Source organism: Ovis canadensis, chromosome 7 (assembly GCF_042477335.2).
Source record: "Ovis canadensis isolate MfBH-ARS-UI-01 breed Bighorn chromosome 7, ARS-UI_OviCan_v2, whole genome shotgun sequence".
Taxonomy (NCBI): domain Eukaryota; kingdom Metazoa; phylum Chordata; class Mammalia; order Artiodactyla; family Bovidae; genus Ovis; species Ovis canadensis.
In genome coordinates this window covers 101,896,781-101,913,706 of record NC_091251.1, presented here as the reverse complement: position 1 = coordinate 101,913,706, position 16,926 = coordinate 101,896,781, and positions in this window count along the sequence as shown.

Below are 16,926 nucleotides of genomic sequence, written 5' to 3'. Positions count from 1 at the left end.
CCATTATAGAAATAGTTTCCAAGCAATTTTGGGTGTTATTTATAGCATCTGGATTTACTCCAACATTTACTCTTTGAAAGACTTATGTCTTGGAACTATTCAAAACTTACTTTATTATATTGCTTAGAGAAAATAATAGTGAAATCAATAATGACTTTCTTGAATGGCATAAATGAAATGCTTGTACAATAGGATAAGTGTTTCATAGAGATTGGGCTTCCCTGGTGGCTCAGATGGTAAAGAATCTGCCTCCAGTGTGGATAGACCCAGGTTCAATCCCTGGGTTGGGACGATCCCCTGGAGAAGGAAATGGCAACCCACTCCAGTAATCTTGCCTGGAGAACTCCATGAACAGAGGAACCTGGTGGGCCACAGTTCATGGGGTTACACAGAGTTGGACACGGCTGAATGACAAACACTTTCACTTTCATACAGTTATTAAAGTGTATCTGACCTCCTTAGAAGCAGGTTAGTGCTGTACTTGGTATGTATAGCTCAAGTTATGGTCATTTAACTCATATGACTTTTCATATTCATCTTTTTGATCTCTGGTCTTTTGTCTTCACCTCGTTTGTAGAATGTGCCCCTGATTTTTGGTAATATCGACTTTGAAATGGTCTATTGATTTAGTTAAGTGGTAGCTCAGATGATAAAGAATTTGCCCACAACACAGGAGACCTGGATTCGATCCCTGGGTCAGGAAGATCCCCTGGAGAAGGGAATGGCAATCCACTCCAGTATTCATGCCTGGAGAATCCCATGGACAGAGGAGCCTGGCAGGCTACAGTCCATGGGGTCGCAGAAAGTCACACACAACTGAAAGGCTAACACTTTCGCTTTCCTACCATTAGCCAGGAAATGCCAATTCTGTGATCAAGAAGATCAGAAAGGCCTGCTCTCTTTCGTTTTGTCTGAGTGTATTCCACATTTTGGGCTCTTGAATAAAACTTATGAAATATGGGGAGATCATACATGGATGCTGTCTTGCTGCATAAAATACCAGAGACGCAGGTTAAAGACAACGTCTGTGCCTTTGGGGATATTCCCAGCTGGATATAGGATATCAGTTGCCCTCAGTATGCCCTATGGGCTGTGTCCACAGCAAGCAGAACACATTGATGTACATGCAGGACTCCCCATTCTGTGGATGATAAGAGGATAAACATGGACATTTATTCTACCTAATTTCTGACTTACAGTTGGAAGATAAACTTAATTACAATCAGATGGCCATTGCAAAGGGGAAAAAATAGACACTAACTTCTGTCCCACTGAAGAATGAATAAAACCTCTGGCAGCATTTAAAGCTTTTCAGAACATAACTCAGTGCTATTCTCTGAGCAGTGAAGATTAATAGTGAGATTTTTAATTTCTCAGTGAGGTTTTAATTTTAAAATTAAAAAATTAATTTTTAAAAGAAAAACAAGAGTTTTTCTTTAAAAAATGATATTGCCAAAAATCAGAGCTAAAATATTTTTAGTCATATTCCAACCTCCTCCCTTCTTCCTCCTTTACCTTAGGAATAGAAGCTAAGCCCAGTCTTCCTATGTAAGCCCACACGGGGTGTAAGTACCAGCCTTGGCTTGGTGATCCACCCTCTCTTGGTAGTGTCCTGTATGAAAGAAGGGGGCCAGGACCTGGGTGATTCGGGAAGTTGCAGACTGGGAAGAAATAGGCCCTGGGGGCTTGGTCTATTGATCTGGGAAGACCTGAAAAGAAACTTCTCACCTTTGGAGGAGAACTGATCAGTGCCATTAGCGTGGCCTTAGCAAAATATTGGGCCACTTCCTAATGCCTTACCTTCTGGATAGCTCCAGAAGCAAGGTCTCAGACTTGAGATCCAGAGCTGTTCCAAGGCAAGTCAGCCAGTCGGCAAATACGTAGTGATCTCTGAACAATACGGCTCCTGCAAGTTGGGGCTCTCTGCCATCTTGGACAGCAGCACTGGAGCTCCATGGAGGTATTTTTTTTTTTTTTTTAATTTGCTGCAGAGACTTCGACAACCCAGGAGATGGTTAATGAAGTCACTATTTTGGCTCAAAACTCCCATTTTGCCCACCCCCCCCACCAAAAAAAAAAAAAAAAAGGCAAATAGGTAAACACATAAATGAAAGAAGCCCACAGAACAGAGCGGGAAAGAAAGAAAATCCTCTCAAGGCTTCTCCAGTCCATGTCACGGGTCGGTGCGGTTTTTATGGGTGTTAAGATTGGAAGATGTCATGACATAAGAATCCAGTACTTTATAACCAAAGCAATTAAAAGATATTGGGTAGGGAATGTTGGCCAGTTTTGTTTAAATTTGCATCACATCGTCACCAGACTCCATCTCTCGCCCAGATAATCGGGCACCCGGACGGGGAGATTAGAATGTGCAGAAGTTACTAGTGTGCAAATGATAACTGCTAACGAAAGAGTCCTTGACTCAGTTAGTGGTTGGATGTAGCCACACTTGTTTGCCTCTGCCCATCCTCGCCTCCCTAGCAAGGAGAATATTCGGGGCATGATGCTATGAGTACTGGGTAAATGTGGTGAGAATGTGTGTGTGTGTATCTCTGCTTCTCAACTGCAGAAACAGAAATGCTTTGGAGATTATCAGTAGAAAGAGTGTTATTATATTGGTGCTGAGTGGTATGTGTGCTTTTAAATTTGTTCTTTATTTTAATAAACTTTGAATAAAAGAATAAAGTTACTCTCTGGTTCTACTTGTTTATTTTTAACTTACTCTCTAGACCTTGCCCCTGGCAGGAATACATTCATGGTTGACAAGGGAAAGAGAATCCATCATTCTAATATTTATTCCTTGGTATTTGTGGGCAAAATCGCCAGCAACGCCAGGTTATTTTAATCTCATGCTGTGTGCCAGAGTCTTCAAGGAAATCAAGACAAGTTAAAAGAAAATCTTCAGATACTTTCCATATTCATGAACAAGTTGCACTCAGAATTCATGGAAAGGGGCCTGGTAAAGGGACTGTGGAGCAAACTGTTACTTTGTTATATTTACACCCCAGGTTTTCTAAGTGCAAAAAATAAACTTTCCAAGAAGTTGGTTTAAGCAATACATATAACACACACAGTATATATGCATGTATGTGCGTGTATATATATGCATATATATGTAGTTGTGTGTATATTAATATGTATGTCAATTCAGTTCAGTTGCTCAGACGTGTCCGGCTCTGCGACCCCAGAATCGCAGCATGCCAGGCCTCCCTGTCCATCACCAACTCCCGGAGTTCACTCAGACTCACGTCCATCGAGTCCGTGATGCCATCCAGCCATCTCATCCTCAGTCGTCCCCTTCTCCTCCTGCCCCCAATCCCTCCCAGCATCAGAGTCTTTTCCAATGAGTCAACTCTTCACAAGAGGTGGCCAAAGTATTGGAGTTTCAGTTTTAGCATCAGTCCTTCCAAAGAACACCCAGGACTGATCTCCTTTAGGATGGACTGGTTGGATCTCCTTGCAGTCCAAGGGACTCTCAAGAGTCTTCTCCAACACCACAGTTCAAAAGCATCAATTCTTCGGCACTCAGCTTTCTTCACAGTCCAACTCTCACATCCATACACAACCACTGGAAAAACCATAGCCTTGACTAGACGGACCTTTGTTAGCAAAGTAATGTCTCTGCTTTTCAATATGCTATCTAGGTTGGTCATAACTTTCCTTCCAAGTAGTAAGCGTCTTTTAATTTCATGGCTGCAGTCACCATCTGCAGTGATTTTGGAGCCCCCAAAAATAAAGTCTGCCACTGTTTCCCCATGTATTTCCCATGAAGTGATGGGACCAGATGCCATGATCTTTTCTGAATGTTGAGCTTTAAGCTAACTTTTTCGCTCTCCTCTTTCACTTTCATCAAGAGGCTTTTTAGTTCCTCTGCACTTTCTGCTGTAAGGGTGGTGTCATCTGCATATCTGTATGTATGTGTGTATAAATATTTACATGATTGTTTGCTGCTGCTGCTGCTAAGTCACTTCAGTCGTGTCCAACTCTGTGTGACCCTATAGACGGCAGCCCACCAGGCTCCCCCGTCCCTGGGATTCTCAAGGCAAGAACACTGGAGTGGGTTGCCATTTCCTTCTCCAATGCATGAAAGTGAAAAGTGAAAGTGAGGTCGCTCAGCCATGAGCAACTCTTAGCTACCCCATGGATTGTTTGCTAATGTGTGGTTAAAAAAATCAACATCTGAAAACATTTATAGTAAGCACTTTGCAGTTTGAGACAATATAAAGGATAAGAATGGATTGCGAAGGCGGTGTCCTGTTAATGACAAGGAATATATTTGCAACATGGTTAAATATGGGCTTCCCTAGTGGTTTTAACAGAAAAGAATCTGCCTGCAGTGCAAGAGATGGGGGTTTGATCCCTGGGTCGGGAAGACCCCTTAGAGAAGGGAATGGCTACCCACTCCAGTGTTCTTGCCTGGAGAATCCCACAGATGGAGGAGACTGGCGGGTTACAGTCCATGGGATTACAATGAGTCTCATGACTGAGTGACTCTAACACTTCCACTACTCTTAAAATATGTGCATTTTGTTCCTGAAAAAAAGCTAACTTAACCAAAGAATTAGTATCTTTTGAGACTCTTGCTCATCATTCCCTATACATAGTAATTTAACTAATATTTGTCATATCTTATACAGTATTCCAGAATTTTAATGGAAATGTAAACAATCATTACTCTGACAACTATTGATGAAATTTCTATTCCTCATGAGGTGTATCCTGTGCTAGGCTCAATGGGATGTGAAAAAGCAGTAAAACCATACAAAGAGGTGATTATCTCAAGGAATCTGTCATAGATTCATCAAAACTAAAAGTGACAAGCTGCTGTTAATCTACAAAAAAAGTGAATATGTGGTAAATCCTGGAAATGCTTGGTGTGAAACTTGCCCCAGGGACAGCGAAATCCAGCGACTTAGAAACCTTCAGTGCTCGCTAGGTCTTTCGTCTCTTCTCTTTTAGGGGATACCAGCTTTTTCTTTCAGAGCAGCTTCTCCTTTTGCTCAGTAGCCTGGCTGGAGAGGCTCCTCACTTCCAAACTATGAGATGGCTCCAATCGAGTCTGAACCTATCCTGAGGGAAGAACTGGAACTGGAGCAGCTCGCGTTGCAGGCCGTCTGTGGTCATGGGAGTGGGGTTGTTACCAGAAGGACCGCAAGAAGTGCTGGGAATATACTAAGGTGCATGCATGCTAAGCTGCCTTTGTGACCCCATGGACAGTAGCCACACAGGCTCCTCTGTCCATGAGATTCACCAGCCAGGAATACTGGTTTGGGTTGCCATTTCCTCCTCCCGACAGACAAAGGCATCAGAAGTTTACCCAATGGCTATTATTTTTAACTTGCCTAAAAATGAGGGGCATCTCAAGAAGTGACCACATATGTACAATAATTAAAAACAAGTTCAGGGAAAGGATAGAGCCCTCAGAGGAGACTTTGCGGAGTTTAAAAAGACTTGAATTGACGTAGGAGGATGGGCAAGATTTAGATAGAAAAGAAGATGAATGTCTCCCATTTAGTAGTAAATCAGTGCATATTTACAGAGTGTTCATTAGTTGTGACTAAACAGGACAATTTAGTGAAAAACAAAACAAAACAAAAAAAGCACTAGAATATATTGATCACTTTTGGAAGGGAGAATTCAATCCAATTCATAAAAATTGAGAGAACTGAGGATAGGCGATATGTCTTGTATTTCTTTGTATTTCTTCCTCTCTTAGGTGAGCAGAATAACTTCCCTAATAAATAACGGACATTAAATATCCAATGAATGTATGAGCACCTATTGTCATAAATAAAGCCCTAGTCATCAAAACATCAAAACCTACCTTCAGTGGTTATCTATACAAATGCTATAAAATATGATTTCCCATTTGATTTAGGTCATACCTGAATGGTCTAGCAGTTTTCCCTACTTTCTTCAATTTGAGTCTGAATTTGGCAATAAGGAGTTCATGATCTGAGCCACAGTCAGCTCCTGGTCTTGTTTTTGTTGACTATATAGAGCTTCTCCATCTTTGGCTGCAAAGAATATAATCAATCTGATTTTGGTGTTGACCATCTGGTGATGTCCATGTGTAGAGTCTTCTCTTGTGTTGTTGGAAGAGGGTGTTTGCTATGACCAGTGCATTTTCTTGGCAAAATTCCATTAGTCTTTGCCCTGCTTCATTCCGCATTCCAAGGCCAAATTTGCCTGTTACTCCAGGTGTTTCTTGACTTCCGACTTTTGCATTCCAGTCCCCTATAATGAAAAGGACATCTTTTTTGGGTGTTAGTTCTAAAAGGTCTTGTAGGTCTTCATAAAACTGTTCAACTTCAGTTTCTTCAGCGTTACTGGTTGGGGCATAGACTTGGATTACTGTGATATTGAATGGTTTGCCTTGGAGACGAACAGAGATCATTCTGTCATTTGTGAGATTGCATCCAAGTACTGCATTTCGGACTCTTTTGTTGACCATGATGGCTACTCCATTTCTTCTGAAGGATTCCTGCCTTCAGTAGTAGATATAATGGTCATCTGAGTTCAATTCACCCGGTCCAGTCCATTTTAGTTCGCTGATTCCTAGAATGTCGGCGTTCACTCTTGCCATCTCTTGTTTGACCACTTCCAATTTGCCTTGATTTATGGACCTGACATTCCAGGTTCCTATGCAATATTGCTCTTTACACCATCGGATCTTGCTTCTATCACCAGTCACATCCACAACTGGGTATTGTTTTTGCTTTGGCTCCATCCCTTCATTCTTTCTGGAGTTATTTCTCCACTGATCTCGAGTAGCATATTGGGCACCTAATGACCTGGGGAGTTCCTCTTTTGGTATCCTATCATTTTTCCTTTTCATACTGTTCATGGGGTTCTCAAGGCAAGAATGATTTCCCATACTGTAAGTGTTTATACTCTGGTTGGTAAATGAAAAATCTTAACATTGTAGTATCTAATGTGCCAGATATGATCTTCAATTATACTGAACCATAAAACCTTGAAGTTTTGCCATTTAAACCCATCTAGAAGGACTTCTAGAAGAAATAAGAAAAAACATAGAAAAGGGCGTTTTAAAAACAAGGGAGTCTTCCAGTCAGCACTGAGCCCTGAAATACAGTTCAGGAAAATTTGTAATAGAATTCCTTAATAGAATAATGTGTTGCATTGGGGCATTTTGCAAAGGCATTCACAAACCTTTCCCAGATTCCACATGGGTGAGGGTTTGCTGCGGCTTTATCATCTTGGTCAACTGCCTGGATTTGTGCAATAGACGGAAGGAAGCTATGCTATAGTAAGAGGTATAGAGTAAATTCCCAACATATACTAGTGAGAAAAATGGAAAGCTTAATCAGGAAAATGCAACATATGTTACTGTGGAATTAGTGAGCTGTCCTGGGTGAGCCTGCACTTTAGGAATGCATGGGTCTACCTGAGGAGTCAAGACTGGCTAGACCCCTGATGCCCTTGAAGCCCAAGCTGATACTTTTACCATGTGGCTTAAACAACAGGGGGAAAATTCTGGGTCTTGCAGTTGCCCAGGTCTTCTAGAGTAGTGGCAGAGATTCCAAGTACCTCTTGAAAAATGGTAGCCATTTTAACTGGCCCAAACCAGGGAGACTGGACTGAGAGAATGCCTGGGAATCCAGAACCCACCCATTCCCACTCCTGCTTCAGAAAAGGGAGTTTGACTTTTGTTTCATCTCCTGGCTTTGCTCTTCCCTCCTTATTTTCCCTCTTCTTCCAAAAAATATAAGAACTTTAGCCTGGATGCCATGAGCATGGATGTGGGGTGGGGTGGAGGGCATTGTATTGTTGACTTAATCCATGTAATACAGGCAAAATCTTGATTTTTATATTTTAGAAAACATGTGTGAAGCAATTTAGGCAATTTGTTACCATGTGTCTAGACCACAGACCTAGGTGTCCTCATAGGTCACTCCTGTAGGAGGTGCCATCGCTACTTTACACTGCAGGATGGTTGTTCATCAGGTGTTCCTGCCTCAGCCACCAAGACTTCACTGCTTTTTGCATTTCTATTTATCTGTACTTTATCGGTTACCCTTGCTACCTTAATTGTTTGGGGTTTTGGTGCTCTACCAATTCTCCTGGGAGGAATGCACTGTATCTATTTGGCATAGGTAAGTTTCTTTACAATGAAGAAAATCCTAAGGGAAATTTTAGGGATTTCCACCCCCTTATGGTACTAAGGAAATCTAATTCCCCATTTCCAATAGTCATCACCCTATGAAGACAAACTTTCTCTGCTTTTGTAAAGGCTGCACTTTCCTTCATCAAACACAACAGTAATTTCTTTTATTGGTCAATTTCACTGATTACTCTACCCATGTAAGTATTCTCCCTATTACTCTTTTAGGATGTAAACATATAGGCTATATAGTAATGACTGAATTCCTCTAAATGTATTCTTTACCACTATTTTTATGGAAAAATTTCTTTTGGCCTATGTGTTCTCAGCTTGTGCACATAACCTTGGGTATAACTGAGGAATGCCTACTCATATTTTGCTAAATTCTAGGTTCTGACCTGCATCTACTTCTCTTGTTCTAGTGCTCAGGGCTTCCATATGGATGGTAAGTTAATATAAGGCCCACCTTTTAGTTGCATCTTTAGAAGGTTCATCATCTTCTATTACTGGTGGACACTTCTTTGCTCTTCTATAATACATTACTGGCTGTAATCTATGTAACTCACTCCATGGCATCACATGGTTACCTTCTAAACAATCAGAGAAAAAAAAAAAAAAAAAGGAATCCCTCATTTAATGAAGAAGAGAGATAGGTTGGATCCCAACTGAATTCTCATTTGAATTGTGACCAAATAGAGTAGATCAGGCATGTTCCTACTAGGTGTGTCACGATTACGGAAAAGACACCAGGAAATTATCCAGAGTAAGGGCTATTCAGGTACACCTAGTTACACCCATAGCCCAGAAACACCAAACATGTTTATATGCCGATTTTGTGTGGAGCTGGAGGGCCTCCAAGTAACCTGCAAGTGGCAATAATCCCTTGAGTGTCGTGTTGCTTCACTGACTTCTTAGTAATCCTTTGGAAATGGTCCTCTAAAGGCACCAGGAAGGCACCAGTGGCTTCCTTCTCATCTAGGCAAGTCCGGAGGTATAATTTGTTTTCAGTCCTCACTCGTATTTCATAGCATGGGAGCCTTCTTGGATGTATAGCTTCTTTTCTTCTCTCTTCCTGTTTATTCTATTAAAAGTGGATGTTCCCCTAGTATTACTCCTATGTATTCTGTTTTTCTCTTGTAAATTTTCTGAAATAAAGAGAGAAGATGTGTCATTGAAAATGGCGGTAGTTAGCATTAGGTTTGCCTGTGAGGAGCAGAGACCTAAAATAGCAATGACTTAAACAAGACAGATCCTATTTTTCTCTCTCCTGTAAGCATACTGAGGTAGGCAATCTACAGTAAGTAAAGAAGCTCTGTTCCATGAAGTCCTGAGAGATCTAGACTCCTTGTAGCTTTCTGCTCCACCCTCACCATACTTTACGGTTCTTATATCCCAGATAGAAAGGTAAAAAGGAAGAGAAAAGAGGCAGATTCTCAGAAACTGTTTTATGGACGTTTCCACTTACATCTCATTGGCTAAAACTTTCATCACAAGATACTCTGCCTGCAAAAAGGGGAAGAAAATGTCTATTTCGGGCAGCCATGTGCCCATCTGAAAATTCTATTACTATAGAAGAAGAGGAAAACATATTTGTAAAGACATTCTGTATTTTCTTCCAGCAGTTTTAATATTTGCTTTTCCTAAGTATGTATTTTATCCATCTGGAGCTAATTTTGTCTGTACGTTAGGTAAGAAACCTAATTTGACTTTACTTTCCTGCCTGAGTGGTAAGTCACTTCATCATGTCTGACTCTGTGATCCTATGGACTGCAATCCCCCAGGTTCCTCTGTCCATGGAATTCTCCAGTCAAGAATCCTGGAGTGGCTTGCCATGCCCTCCTCCAGGGGATCTTCCCAACCTATGGTTCGAACTCACGTCTCTTATGTCTCCTGCGTTGGCAGAAGGGTTCTTTACCACGAGTGCCACCTGGGAGGCCCTTACTTTCCTGACAGAGAATTATTACAGTAGCTTTATTATTTTTTTTTTCTCCCATGGGTCTATAATGCCAGTTCTGACAAATTTTCATTTATGCATGGGTCTGTCCCAACATTCTCTGTTCTGAATTTTCCTTGTCTGTTTGTTATTCTCTAAACCAGTCATATGCCATACCCTTTTTAGAAGACTGTCTTTTTTTTCTTAAAAATATTTTTTTTTCTTTGGTGGCGTCTCGTCTTAGTTGCATCCCACTCGTCTCCTGCCGTGTGGGATCTTCCGTCGCAGCACACGGCCCCTCTAGCTGCGGCACAGGCTCAGTACTTGTGATGCCTGGGCTTTAGCGGCTCCGTAGCATGTAGGATCTTAGTTCCCCAACCAGGGATTGAGCCTGTGTCCCTTGCATTGTAAGGCATATTCTTAACCACTAGATCATCAGGGAAGTCCTCTACATCTTTTTCTGATTATATTGAACTATGAGAAGTTATCAATTAGGGTTAGGGTTATCAGTTTCTTATGATTTGAATCTAATACTATAGTTCCATAAAAGCTTTGCAATTACAAATTCCTTCCCCTACTTTTCTCATACATACTTTTTCTTTCTGAGGAGCTTCGTGGTTATTTTTGGCACTTTGTTCTTTTGTATAAATTGTAGAATCAATATTCCAAGTTTCAACAAAATAGTTTTTAGTGCTTTAATTAAAATTTTGTTGCATTTATAATTATTTTATGGGATACTTGATATTTCTGTGGTATTTCAGCTTTCTATACATGAACATGATACATTTTTCCATTTGTTTAGGTATTCTTTACTGTTTTTCAATGAAGTTTTGTACTTTTCTCAATGTCAGTCTCACACATATTCTGAAATGTCATTATGGTGCATTACTTTAATTCTATTTTTTCAAATTACTATCATTTCATACACAGATGTTCATTTATATTTACTTGTATATATTCCAATTTATTTGCTTACCAATTCTTATTGGCTATCAGGTCTGCCTCATGAAATGTGTTTCTTTTCCCCTCAAATTCATTCTTTAGATCTTCTTTTAGTGAAATTGTGCTTATACTAGACTTTCTGTCTTTCTCTTCTTTTTAAGAAGAAAGGATTTCATTTAAAAATCCTTTTTCACTCTTGTTCTTTAGGCAGGGATATAAATATATTATAAATAACCTTTCAGAGATACTATTCTACTGATATTTCCTATATTGCTGTTGAAATCTGATGACAATCTGTTACCAATTTGTATGCATTTTCCCCTTCTTCTGGCTATATTTTAGATTTTCTCTTTGATAACAGAGTTTTGAAATTTCACTATCATGTACTAAAATAAACATTTCTTTTTATTTACTCTTATTGATGTTGCCATGCTTTCTGAATTGAAGATACATGTCTTTCAGGGAGTCTAAATCATTCAAAGACATCAATTCTTTGATACCAATTATCCTTCATTTCTTTACTTTTTCCTCTGTTAACTCCAAATAGATGTATATATGTTCTAACTCTATTTTCCAAGAATAGACTAAATTTTAAACTTTCAAAGTTGCTGTATTTTAAAAATTTTTTTGGATTTTTCAGATATGTCTTATGAGTTCTCCAATTCTCTCTTTAGTTTTGTCTAAAAGATTGCTGGGAGAAATATCAATAACCTCAGATATGCACATGACACCACCCTTATGGCAGAAAGTGAAGAGGAACTAAAAAGCCTCTTGATGAAAGTGAAAGAGGAGAGTGAAAAAGTTGGCTTAAAGCTCAACATTCAGAAAATTAAGATCATAGCATCTGGTTCCATCACTTCATGGGAAATAGATGGGGAAACAGTGGAAACAGTGTCAGACTTTATTTTGGGGGCTCCAAAATCACTGCAGATGGTGACTGTAGCCATGAAATTAAAAGACGCTTACTCCTTGGAAGAAAAGTTATGACCAACCTAGACAGCATATTCAAAAGCAGAAACATTACTTTGCCAACAAAGGTCCGTCTAGTCAAGGCTATGGTTTTTCCAGTAGTCGTGTATGGATGTGAGAGTTGGACTGTGAAGAAAGCTGAGTGTCGAAGAATTGATGCTTTTGAAGTGTGTTGTTGGAGAAGACACTTGAGAGTCCCTTGGACTGCAAGGAGATCCAACCAGTCCATTCTAAAGGAGATCAGTCCTGGGTGTTCATTAGAAGGACTGATGCTAAAGCTGAAACTCCAATACTTTGGCCACCTCTTGTGAAGAGTTGACTCATTGGAAAAGACTCTGATGCTGGGAGAGATTGGGGGCAGGAAGAGAAGGGGACAACAGAGGATCAGATGGCTGGTTGGCATCACTGACTTGATGGACATGAGTTTGAGTGGACTCCGGGAGTTGGTGATGGACAGAGAGGCCTGGCATGCTGAGATTCGCAAAGAGTCAGACACAACTGAGCGACTGAACTGAACTGAACTGAATCTGTTGTTTAACCAATCTACCGAGTTTTGAAACCCTAAATTTATATTAATGATGTGTGAAAGTTCTTTTGAGTTATTTTTCAAATGTTCCTAGTTATTTCTTTAAAGTACCGCATTCTATGTTCTTATTTTTAATTCTCTCTTCCCCAATCCCACCGCCCCATGCCAAATTTTTATAAAGTTTATTTTAAGACAGTTTGTATCTGATGATTCCCACGTTTGAAGACCTTGGGCTGTTTTTCTCTGATTCTTGCTATTAGTGCACTGCTTACTTGTGTTTTTGATAACTCTATATTCTTTCTTTTAGCTGATATTAATTTATGGAGTTTCTGAGGAATCTGAGTTAAGTTTCTCTAGACTGGACTTGTGTTCCCTTCTGTCAGGTGTCCTGGGCTACTAATAACCTAAAAGTCCTTAAAGATTAGTTTTCCTTGCAGTTTACTAGAATGCAAAGGGAGCAAGGGTTCAGGTCACTAGCCCTGTGAGGACAGGCTTGTCATTGTGAATTTCCAGTGGAAACTCATTTTCCCTTTGTACTGAGACCTAAGGAAAGCTTCCTTCCCTGTTGCTGTCTTTCCCAGTGGATGAATTTTTTCTGGCTTACATTTTTATTGAGGGAATGACTCTTCAAGTAACTTTCTGTAGGAGACTCAGATTTGACTTATTACTGTGACCCAGACAGAGGTCTTTCTCACCTTTCCTGGTCTTGGCGGTTAGAACCCGAGCATCTAGATTTCTGCTGTCAAGAGATGCCTATGGCAATTTGTGATTTTAACATTGGCTTGCACTCAGTTTCAGGCTCTTTAAGGCTTATTTTTTAACCTGTGAATTTCTTTTCCTTTTTTGTTGCTCAATTATGTTTTAAAGTGTATTTGCTTTACTTTATCCAGAATTTCTCAGGGTTTGTAGTAGAAATTTTTTTCTGGAATTTGTAGCTAAACCTGTTGCTAAAAGCAGAACTTTATGCTACTCATTTCTATGGAATGTTATCCATTCTAATTATTGTTATTATCATCAATTCTAATGACGTGAATTCCAAATCTATCTCTTCAGACCTAAACCCTCATCTGCTTTCTATTTCCCCTAGGCATTTGTTAATATGATGTAACAGCCTGAATATTTTGTTAGCTGTTAAAACTCAAGGTAACTGAGGTGAAATTTATCTTCTTTGACAAATTGCTTCTCCCATCAAACACTGCACCTTTGTTATTTTAACATCAACATTATTCCTAGTTTTTAGCCTGTAGACCTTGAGAATACTTGAATTAGTGTACCTGCATGCCCTTTATGTAATCTAACACTGTCTCCTCTCTTTTGCCCAATATCTATATCATAAATTATCATTTTAAATCCCTACTCAGAATACAACCATCTCATTTAAGATTAATTTGACGTAATTTTAATGTACCAGGTGTATATTGATTATCTGTTTTGTCAAAGGTAGTATGAAAGTTGCTACAGATAGTACAAAAGACATGATATTTAGCCCTTTCCTCAAGATTCTTGTTTTCAAATGACTAAAGAAAAGGCAGTTATCTACTAAAGTTGTATATATTATTATTCAATTAAGTAGTGACTCAATACAGGCAATTGCCTAAATGTCAAGATCAGGTAATGCATGTATGGGCGGGGACAGGAAGTAAGAGATTCTGAATGCTTGCTGGAGTTAGGAAATGACAGTAAAGGAAAGCAGAGCTGAGATGGTTTACTGATGACATCATTTCAGTACCTACATCTAACCATTCTTAAATATAGTCTAGCTAAATAAGTCAGTCTTTTTCTCTCTCTCTTTTTTTTTTTTTTTTTTGCCTTTTCATACAGTTCATGGGGTTCTCAAGGGAAGAATACTGAAGTGGTTTGCCATTCCCTTCTCCAGTGGACCATGTTTTGTCAGAACTCTCCACCACGACCCATCCGTCTTGGGTGGCTCTACACAGCATGGCTCAGAGTTTCATTGAGTTAGCCAAGGCTGTGGTCCATGTGATCAGATTGGTTAGTTTCCTGTGATTGTGATTTTCAGTCTGTTTGTCCTCTGATGGAGAAGGATAAGAGGCTTATGGAAGCTTCCTGATGGGAGAGACTGACTGAGGGGCAAAGTAGGTCTTGTTCTGATGGGCTGGGCCATGCTCAGTAAATCTTTAATCGAGTTTTCTATTGAAAAGCAAGAGAGTTCCATAAAAACATCTACTTCTGCTTCATTGACTATGACAAAGCCTTTGACTGTGTGGATCACAACAAACTGTGGAAAATTCTTCAAGAGATGGGAATACCAGACCACCTGACCTGCCTCCTGAGAAACCTATATGCAGGTCAGGAAGTCCTAGTTAGAACTGGACATGGAACAACACATTGGTTCCAAATAGGAAAAGGAGTACATCAAGGCTGTATATTGTCACTCTGCTTATTTAATTTATATGCAGAGTACATCATGAGAAATGCTGGGCTGGAAGAAGCACAAGCTGGAATCAAGATTGTTGGGAGAAATATCAGTAACCTCAGATATGCAGATGACACCACCCTTATGGAAGAAAGCAAAGAAGAACTAAAGAGCCTCTTAATGAAAGTGAAAGAGGAGAGTGAAAAAATTGGCTTAAAACTCAACATTCAGAAAACTAAGATCATGGCATCTGGTCCCATCACTTCATGGGAAATAGATGGGGCAACTATGGAAACAGTGACAGACTTTATTTTTGTGGGTTTCGAAATCACTGCAGATGGTGATGGCAGCAATGAAATTAAAAGACACTTATTCCTCGAAAGAAAAGTTATGACCAAACTAGACAGCATATTAAAAAGCAGAGACATTACTTTGCCAACAAAGGTCTGTCTAGTCAAAGCTATGGTTTTTCCAGTAGTCATGAATGTATGGATGTGAGAGTTGGACTATAAAGAAAGCTGAGTGCTGAAGAATTGATGCTTTTGAACTGTGGTGTTAGAGAAGGCTCTTGCGAGTCCCTTGGACTACAAGGAGATCCAACCAGTCCATCCTAAAGAAAATCAGTCCTGAATATTGAAGGACTGATGCTGAAGCTGAAACTCCAATACTTTGGCCTCCTGATGCAAATAACTGACTAATTTGAAAAGACCCTGATGCTGGGAAAGATTGAAGGCAGGAGGAGAAGGAGATGACAGCAGATGATGATAGAGAGACGACAGGATGAGATGGTTGGATGGCATCACCAACTCAATGGACGTTGGGTGAACTCCGGGAATTGGTGATGGACAGAGAGGCCTTCTGTCTATGGGGTCACATAGAGTCGGATATTACTGAAGCGACTTAGCAGCAGCAGGGAGGCCTGGTGCGCTGAAGTCCATGGGGTCGCAATGAGTTGGACACGACTGAGTGACTGAATTAAACTGAGCTGAAATAAGTCCATCAATTTCCTTCTTCCCCTTATATTTCTTTAGCTTTTCTTTGCTACCCTCTTGCCCCCTTTAAAAACAAATTTACTATTTTAATTTGCTCATCCTGCCTTCCCCTGAAGGTGTCTGGTTGGGATTTAGTTTCCAACAATAACAAGAATCCAAATTATCCACCTCCAGTTCAGACGTTAAAGCGTCTGCCTCCAGTGCGGGAGACCTGGGTTTGATCCCTGGGTCAGGAAGATCCCCTGGAGAAGGAAATGGCAACCCACTCCAGTATTCTTGCCTGGAGAATCCCATGGACGGAGGAGCCTGGTAGGCTACAGTCCATGGGGTCACAAAGAGTCGGACGTGACTGAGCGACTTCACCTTACCTTACCTTACCTTACCTTAGTGAGGTTTCAATCTTGCATTGCCCTGAGGTTTCCCCTTCTTCTTGCCTCTAAAGTTACCTACTCCTCAAGACTCATTGCCCCTTGAAGTGTGCCTTGAAGTCTCTATTGTTTTCTTGCTATTTTTGGATGCCTATTACATTCATTTTCTTTTTTTTTTTTTCAAACAAAACAACATATGGCTAAGCATTAACTATTTTATATCTCCCTTAATCTGTCTTTAACCAATACTTGATATAGGAAATATAGTAATATATTAATATAGTAAATATCTTAAATTCATCTTTCTATCCTCACAGTGGTAAGCATAAAGCCTGATTCGTAATTAGTGCTCAGTATATGCTTGTTGGACGGAATCTTGTGGCAAGAAGACTGTTCCCTGAGAAATAAGAAAAAGAAAAAGAAGAAAAATTTTCCCCCTACATCTGCCACCAACTACAGTGAAATCTCTGATTCAACATGTATATTTAGAAGACAATTATTCTGTAACTTGATGGGTGGTCAGGAACTTTTTCTTCCAATATAAATATTCTTGCATCATAGTCACTCCTTAAAATCCAGCTTCAATAAAACACCAAATTATTGGCTGGAAATGTGGATCATTAAAGGCTAATGTTTTATCTAGTTCCAAAAATCTTGTTTTAACATTTGACTCATTAATTTACTGCCTTTGTTT